Source organism: Somniosus microcephalus, chromosome 34 (assembly GCF_052327205.1).
Source record: "Somniosus microcephalus isolate GS21.2 chromosome 34, FLI_Smic_1.0, whole genome shotgun sequence".
Taxonomy (NCBI): domain Eukaryota; kingdom Metazoa; phylum Chordata; class Chondrichthyes; order Squaliformes; family Somniosidae; genus Somniosus; species Somniosus microcephalus.
The window spans coordinates 3,169,334-3,178,222 of NC_141020.1; positions in this window are offsets into that span (position 1 = coordinate 3,169,334).

The following is an 8,889-nucleotide window of genomic DNA, read 5'->3' on the forward strand; positions in this document are numbered from 1 at the left end:
AGAGTGACCCGTGTGGGCAGTATTGGAGAGTGACCCGTGTGGGCAGTATTGGAGAGTGACCCGTGTGGGCAGTATTGGAGAGTGACCCATGTGGGCAGTATTGGAGAGTGACCTGTGTGGGCAGTATTGGAGAGTGACCCGTGTGGGCAGTATTGGAGAGTGACCCGTGTGGGCAGTATTGGAGAGTGACCCGTGTGGGCAGTATTGGAGAGTGACCCATGTGGGCAGTATTGGAGAGTGACCCGTGTGGGCAGTATTGGAGAGTGACCCGTGTGGGCAGTATTGGAGAGTGACCCGTGTGGGCAGTATTGGAGAGTGACCCATGTGTGCATTATTGGAGAGTGACCCGTGTGGGCAGTATTGGAGAGTGACCCATGTGTGCATTATTGGAGAGTGACCCGTGTGGGCAGTATTGGAGAGTGACCCGTGTGGGCAGTATTGGAGAGTGACCCGTGTGGGCAGTATTGGAGAGTGACCCATGTGTGCATTATTGGAGAGTGACCCGTGTGGGCAGTATTGGAGAGTGACCCGTGTGGGCAGTATTGGAGAGTGACCCATGTGGGCAGTATTGGAGAGTGACCCGTGTGGGCAGTATTGGAGAGTGACCCGTGTGGGCAGTATTGGAGAGTGACCCGTGTGGGCAGTATTGGAGAGTGACCCATGTGGGCAGTATTGGAGAGTGACCTGTGTGGGCAGTATTGGAGAGTGACCCGTGTGGGCAGTATTGGAGAGTGACCCGTGTGGGCAGTATTGGAGAGTGACCCGTGTGGGCAGTATTGGAGAGTGACCCGTGTGGGCAGTATTGGAGAGTGACCCGTGTGGGCAGTATTGGAGAGTGACCCGTGTGGGCAGTATTGGAGAGTGACCCGTGTGGGCAGTATTGGAGAGTGACCCATGTGTGCATTATTGGAGAGTGACCCGTGTGGGCAGTATTGGAGAGTGACCCGTGTGGGCAGTATTGGAGAGTGACCCGTGTGGGCAGTATTGGAGAGTGACCCGTGTGGGCAGTATTGGAGAGTGACCCGTGTGGGCAGTATTGGAGAGTGACCCGTGTGGGCAGTATTGGAGAGTGGCGCCTGTGTGGGCAGTATTGGAGAGTGACCCGTGTGGGCAGTATTGGAGAGTGACGCCTGTGTGGGCAGTATTGGAGAGTGACCCGTGTGGGCAGTATTGGAGAGTGACCCGTGTGGGCAGTATTGGAGAGTGACCCATGTGTGCATTATTGGAGAGTGACCCGTGTGGGCAGTATTGGAGAGTGACCCGTGTGGGCAGTATTGGAGAGTGACCCGTGTGGGCAGTATTGGAGAGTGGCGCCTGTGTGGGCAGTATTGGAGAGTGACCCGTGTGGGCAGTATTGGAGAGTGAGTCTTGCTCGTCAGCGCGTGCAGGTTATTCGACTGCAGGGGCATTACAGAAAGCAGACGAGCTGACAATGAGGACTGAAAGTATTAATTTAACACACTCCCATTTTGTAATTTACCAGTAATACATCCCTTAATTTCCTTCTTTTTAATGATAATTTCTTGCCTACATTAGCATCATCTTTGCATTTTCCAATTAACACAGGCAGAAAAAAAATGGAGATCATTAAATATTTTTAGCATTTTTACACTGCAGCTAACTCACAGATGTATTTTTAATGTGTTCAGAGTGTGATCCCAGGTATCTGGGAATTCAAGCCAGAATGTTCTCACTTAGAAGGAAATAATTGCACAAAATTAGCACATTCACACAACCAAAGGAATAGAAGGCGATGCTGACAGAGTGAGATGAAGAAGGTCGAGGGGTGACCTGATAGAGGTCTTTAAAATTATGAAAGGGTTCGATAGGGTAGACGTAGAGAAGGTGCTTCCACTTGTGGGGGAGACCAGAACTAGGGGCCATCAATATAAGATAGTCACTAATAAATCCAATCGGGAATTCAGGAGAAACTTCTTTACCCGGAGAGTGGTGAGAATGTGGAACTCGCTCCCACAGGGAGTGGTTGAGGTGAATAGTGTCGATGTATTTAAGGGGAAGCTGGATAAACACATGAGGGAGAAAGGAATAGAGGGATATGTTGATAGGGTGAGATGAACAGGGAAGAGGAGGCTCGTGTGGAGCATAAACACCGGCATAATAATAACTTTCGAAAGGGAATTGGATATATACTTGAAGGGGAAAAATTTTGCCGGGTTCTGGGGAAAGAGCAGGGGGGAGTGGGTCTAATTGGAGAGCTCGTTCAAAGAGCCGGCACAGGCATGATGGGCCGAATGGCCTCCTTCTGAGCTATATCGTTCTATCATTGTATGAAAAAAAAAGGTATAACTAAGACCACCTACTTCCACCTCTGTAACATCGCCCGTCCTCGCCCTTGCCTCAACTCATCCGCTGCTGAAACTCTCATCCATGCCTTTGTTACCTCTAGACTTGACTATTCCAACGCACTCCTGACTGGCCTCCCACATTCCACCCTACGTAAACTTGAGGTCATCCAAAACTCGGCTACCCGTGTCCTAACTCGCACCAAGTCCCGTTCGCCCATCACCCCTGTGCTCGCTGACCTACATTGACTCCCGGTTAAGCAGCGCCTCGATTTCAAAATTCTCATCCTTGTTTTCAAATCCCTCCATGGCCTCGCCCCTCCCTATCTCTGTAATCTCCTCCAGCCCCACAACCCCCTGAGATATCTGCGCTCCTCTAATTCTGCCCTCTTGAGCATCCCTAATTATAATCGCTCAACCATTGGTGGCCGTGCCTTCTGCTGCCTGGGCCCTAAGCTCTGGAATTCCCTCCCTAAACATCTCCGCCTCTCCACCTCACTCTCTTCCTTTAAGACGCTCCTTAAAACCTAACTCTTTGACCAAGCTATTGGTCACCTGCCCTAATTTATCCTTATGTGGCTCGGCGTCAAATTTTTTGTCTTAAAATACTCCTGTGAAGCACCTTGGGACGTTTTACTACGTTAAAGGCGCTATATAAATACAAGTTGTTGTGAAAATCACTAGAGGAAGCCCCTTAGGTGAGCTGCGAGGGAGACAAAGTAAACAGACAAACTGAGGAAGAAAAAGTAATGAGACAAAAAGGTGGAGAGGAGGTGAGAGACGTTCATTAACGGCACGAGACGGATACATGGTCTTCCCGTGGTGGGCGAGGGATCGGATGATGCTTCTGCTTCATCATCACTCTGGAGCGGGACCCTCACAAAGCCTCCACACATGGTGTGCTGCTCGGCACCAGGGTCAGTCCGAATGATGGCACGTAGGAAGAGGAGGAGGCCATTCAGCCCCTCCAGCCTGTTCCCCATATTCGATTAGACCACAGCTGATCTGTATCTTATCTCCATCTACCCGCCTCAGTTCCGTAACCCTTAATACCCCTCGCCCAACAAAAATCCATCACTCTCAGTTTTAAAATTTTCAATTGACCCCCTCCCTCCCCCCTCCCCCTCAGCCTCAACAGCATTTTGGGGGAAGCGAGAGTTCCAGACGGAAAACAGATCGGAACATCGGGAAAATAGCACGGCAAATGCTGGAAATCAGACATGTTACTGTCTAGTGTGTCGAACTTTGTCCGAGCAACAAGCTGAATAAAAATGAAACAGTGAAACTCATGATTGTGAATATTTATGTTGTTTTGTTGATGGTACACACAGGGCGGGGAGACAAGCGGGAGGCGGGCAGGCGAAGGTGGGGGGGAGCAGGAGAATCACGCTGCCAAGCCTGACATCGGAGGAAATTATAATCATTATCCCAGAGGGGCCTCAACAACAGCGGAGTTAATCCACACCTGTCAGACCTCTGGGCGGACCAACTCGCCACAGCAGGATTGTTTCAAGGTAAAATTACAACTAGAGTGTCTCAAAGTTGCTGAGAATTCTTCCCAACAGCTTAATTTTTGATCGGCCTATCGACGCTGACACTCAATCCCTCTGCCCATGGACTCGGAAATCTGCCCCTTCTTCCCCAGAGATGTGCCGCACTCGCTGATCTTCAGGAGCCCGGGCGTCGGCCTCCATTATCTCATTGTCCGAAGCTCCAACTTGTAATTTTTTTTACGTTCTCATCCTCGTGTTCAAATCCCTCCACGGCCTCGCCCACCCTCCCTATCTCTGAAACCTCCTCCGGCCCTACAACCCTCCGAGATCTCTGCGCTCTTCCAATTCTGGCCTATTGAGCATTCCCGATTCCCATCGCTCCACCATTGGCGGCCGTGCCTTCAGCTGCCTGGGCCCTACATAAGAACATAAGAAATAGGAGCAGGAGTCAGCCATTCGGCCCCTCGAGCCTGCTCCGCCATTCAATAAGATCATGGCTGATCTTCGACCTCAACTCCACTTTCCCGCCCGATCCCCATATCCCTCGATTCCCCGAGAGTCCAAAAATCTATCGATCTCAGCCTTGAATATACTCAACGACTCAGCATCCACAGCCCTCTGGGGCAGAGAATTCCAAAGATTCACCGCCCTCTGAGTGAAGAAATTCCTCCTCATCTCAGTCTTAAATGGCCTACCCCTTATCCTGAGACTATACCCCCTAGTTCTAGACACTCCAGCCAGGGGAAACAACCTCTCAGCATCTACCCTGTCAATCCCCCTCAGAATCTTGTATGTTTCAATGAGATCACCTCTCATTCTTCTAAACTCCAGAGAGTATCGGCCCAATCTACACAATCTCTCCTCATAGGACAGCCCTCTCATCCCAGGAATCAATCAAGTGAACCTTTGTTGCACCGCCTCTAAGGCAAGTATATCCTTCCTTAGATAAGGAGACCAAAACTGTGCCCAGTACTCCAGGTGTAGTCTCACCAAGGCCCTGTACAATTGTAGCAAGATTTCCTACGCTCTGGAATTCCCTCCCTAAACCTCTCCGCCTCTCTCTCCTCCTTTAAGAGGCTCCTTAAAACCGACCTCTTTGACCAAGCTTTTGGTCGCCTCCCCTAATCTCTCCTTATGTGGCTCGGTGTCAAATTTTTGTTTGATAATCACTCCTGTGAAGCGCCTTGGGGACGTTTTGCTACGTTAAAGAGGCGATATAAATGCAGGTTGTTGTTGTGGTACTGTGACAGACACCAGGACAGCAGGAAAGTAATGCGTTAAACTGGAATAAAGCCAGAAAATGGGGAAGCGTGCAGCGGAATATTCAGCACCTACCCTGCGGTGGTCTTTTTGTGTTTATTTAGTGACTAATCGCGTCTCTCCGAACTGTGTCCAAGAGCGTCGCCTGCAGCACATTATGTGCACATGCACAGCCATTTTGTACAAGAAACGGTCCCGTAAACAATGAGGGCAACAGACCAGCTCATCTGTGAGGAATATTAGGAACAGGAGGAGGCCATTCAGCCCCTCGAGCCTGTCCCGCCGTTCAATTAGATCGTGGCTGATCTGTACCCCAACTCCATTTCCCCGCCTTTGCTCCATATCCCTCGATACCCGTACCCAACTAAAATCGGTCAACCTCAGTCTTGAAAGCTCCAATTGACTCCCAGCATCCACCGCCTTTTGGGGGAGAGGGTTTCATGCAGTGAGTGTCAGGAAACTATTCAAGCAGGAAGGGGATCGCAGTCACGCTCAATCCTGAACTTACCTGGCATTGACACAGGTGTAACTCCCAGCAGGGATCGTTCAAAGCTCAGGCTGGTAGGGGTGAGGAATCAGGCCCACTGCCGATCGCTAGGCCCCGTGTATCAGCTGTGCCTCTGAGTCTGGAGGTTGTGGGTTCACGTCCCGCCCCAGAGAGTTCAGCACAGAAATCCAGGCCGACACTCCCAGTGCAGTACTGAGGGAGCGCCACACTGTCGGAGGGGCAGTACTGAGGGAGTGCCACACTGTCGGAGGGGCAGTACTGAGGGAGCGCCGCACTGTCGGAGGGGCAGTACTGAGGGAGCGCCACACTGTCGGAGGGGCAGTACTGAGGGAGCGCCACACTGTCGGAGGGGCAGTACTGAGGGAGCGCCGCACTGTCGGAGGGGCAGTACTGAGGGAGTGCCGCACTGTCGGAGGGGCAGTGCTGAGGGAGCGCCACACTGTCGGAGGGGCAGTACTGAGGGAGCGCCACACTGTCGGAGGGGCAGTACTGAGGGAGCGCCACACTGTCGGAGGGGCAGTACTGAGGGAGCGCCACACTGTCGGAGGGGCAGTACTGAGGGAGTGCTTCACTGTCGGAGGGGCAGTACTGAGGGAGCGCCACACTGTCGGAGGGGCAGTACTGAGGGAGCACCACACTGTCGGAGGGGCAGTACTGGGGGAGCACTGCACTGTTGGAGGGACAGTACTGGGGGAGCGCCGCACTGTCGGAGGGGCAGTACTGAGGGAGCGCCGCACTGTCGGAGGGGCAGTACTGAGGGAGCGCCACACTGTCGGAGGGGCAGTACTGAGGGAGCGCCGCACTGTCGGAGGGGCAGTACTGAGGGAGCGCCACACTGTCGGAGGGGCAGTACTGAGGGAGCGCCACACTGTCGGAGGGGCAGTACTGAGGGAGCGCCGCACTGTCGGAGGGGCAGTACTGAGGGAGCGCCACACTGTCGGAGGGGCAGTACTGAGGGAGCGCCGCACTGTTGGAGGGACAGTACTGGGGGAGCGCCGCACTGTCGGAGGGGCAGTACTGAGGGAGCGCCACACTGTCGGAGGGGCAGTACTGAGGGAGCGCCGCACTGTCGGAGGGGCAGTACTGAGGGAGCGCCACACTGTCGGAGGGGCAGTAATGAGGGAGCGCCGCACTGTTGGAGGGACAGTACTGGGGGAGCGCCGCACTGTCGGAGGGGCAGAACTGAGGGAGCGCCGCACTGTCGGAGGGGCAGTACTGAGGGAGCGCCACACTGTCGGAGGGGCAGTACTGAGGGAGCGCCGCACTGTCGGAGGGGCAGTACTGAGGGAGCGCCGCACTGTCGGAGGGGCAGTAATGAGGGAGCGCCGCACTGTCGGAGGGGCAGTACTGAGGGAGCGCCGCACTGTTGGAGGGACAGTACTGGGGGAGCACTGCACTGTCGGAGGGGCAGTACTGAGGGAGCGCTGCACTGTCAGAGAGGCAGTAATGAGGGAGCGCTGCACTGTCAGAGGGGCAGTACTGAGGGAGTGCTTCACTGTCAGAGAGGCAGTAATGAGGGAGCGCTGCACTGTCAGAGGGGCAGTACTGAGGGAGCGCCGCACTGTCGGAGGGACAGTACTGAGGGAGTGCCGCACTGTCGGAGGGGCAGTACTGAGGGAGCGCCGCACTGTCGGAAGGTCAGTACTAAGGGAGTGCTGCACTGTCGGAGGGGCAGTACTGAGGGAGTGCCGCACTGTTGGAGGGGCAGTACTGAGGGAGCGCCACACTGTCGGAGGGGCAGTAACTGAGGGAGCGCCACACTGTCGGAGGGGCAGTACTGAGGGAGCGCTGCACTGTTGGAGGGACAGTACTGGGGGAGCACTGCATTGTCGGAGGGGCAGTACTGAGGGAGCGCTGCACTGTCGGAGGGGCAGTACTGAGGGAGTGCTTCACTTTCAGAGAGGCAGTACTGAGGGAGCGCTGCACTGTTGGAGGGGCAGCACTGAGGGAGCGCTGCACTGTCGGAGGGGCGGTACTGAGGGAGCGCTGCACTGTCGGAGGGGCAGTACTGAGGGAGTGCCGCACTGTCGGAGGGGCAGTACTGAGGGAGCGACGTACTGTCGGTGGTCGTCTTTCAGATGCGACGTTAAACCGAGGCCCCGTCTGCTCTCTCAGGTGAGCCGAGCGTAAACGATCCCGCGGCCACTATTTCGAAGAAGAGCAGGGGAGTTCTCCCCGGTGTCCTGGGGCCAGTATTTATCCCTCAACCAACATAACAAAAACAAATGATCTGGTCATTATCACATTGCTGTTTGTGGGAGCTTGCTGTATGCAAACTGGCTGCCGCGTTTCCTACATTACAACAGTGACTCCACTTCAAAAAGTACTTCATTGGCTGTAAAGCGCTTTGAGACGTCCGGTGGTTGTGAAAGGCGCTATAGAAATGCAAGTCTGTCTGTTAAGGGTAGATGCTGCACGCTTCCCTCCACTCGTTGTTTTTATTCCAGTTTAATTAATTACTTTGCTGGTGTCTGTTATGTTACAACAACAAGTTGCATTGATATAGCGCCTTTGACGTAGCAAAACGCCCCACGGCGCTTCACAGGGGCGGTTAAATAGGCTCACGGCAGTCGACCAACCACATCCAGGCTTGGAAACTGGCCGGGTGACCCGCGCCGCCCGAGGAATCCAGTTTGACTTCGGGAAAATAACAAGAAACGCTGAATGTGGGCCATCGAATCAGCGGGTGGCCTTGGGGGCGAGGGATTGGTCGCTTGACCACAATCCCATGGTGCTTGGCACTGGCGGGGGGGCGGGGGGGACAAAGAATCTAAAGAGAGAGAAAATAAAGTGGAATTTATAATGGGGAACAAAGAAATGGCAGACCAATTAAATACATACTTTGGTTCTGCCTTCACAAAGGAGGACACAAATAACCTCCCAGAGCTGTCGGGGAACATAGGGTCTAATGAGAGGGAGGAACTGAATGAAATCAGTATTTGTAGGGAAATAGTGTTAGGGAAATTGACGGGATTGAAGGCCGATAAATCCCCAGGGCCTGATAATCTACATCCTAGGGTACTTAAGGAAGTGGCCCTAGAAATAGTAGATGCATTGCTAGTCATCGTCCAAAATTCTATAGACTCTGGAACTGTGCCCATGGATTGGAGGGTAGCTAATGTAACCCCACTATTTAAAAAAGGTGGCAGAGAGAAAACGGGGAATTACAGACCTGTAAGCCTGACATCGGTAGTGGGGGAAATGCTAGAGTCCATTATAAAAGATGTAATAGCAGAGCACTTGGAAAACAGTGACAGGATCGGACAAAGTCAACATGGATTTACAAAAGGTAATCTACTGGAATTTTTTCAGGATGTAACTGGTA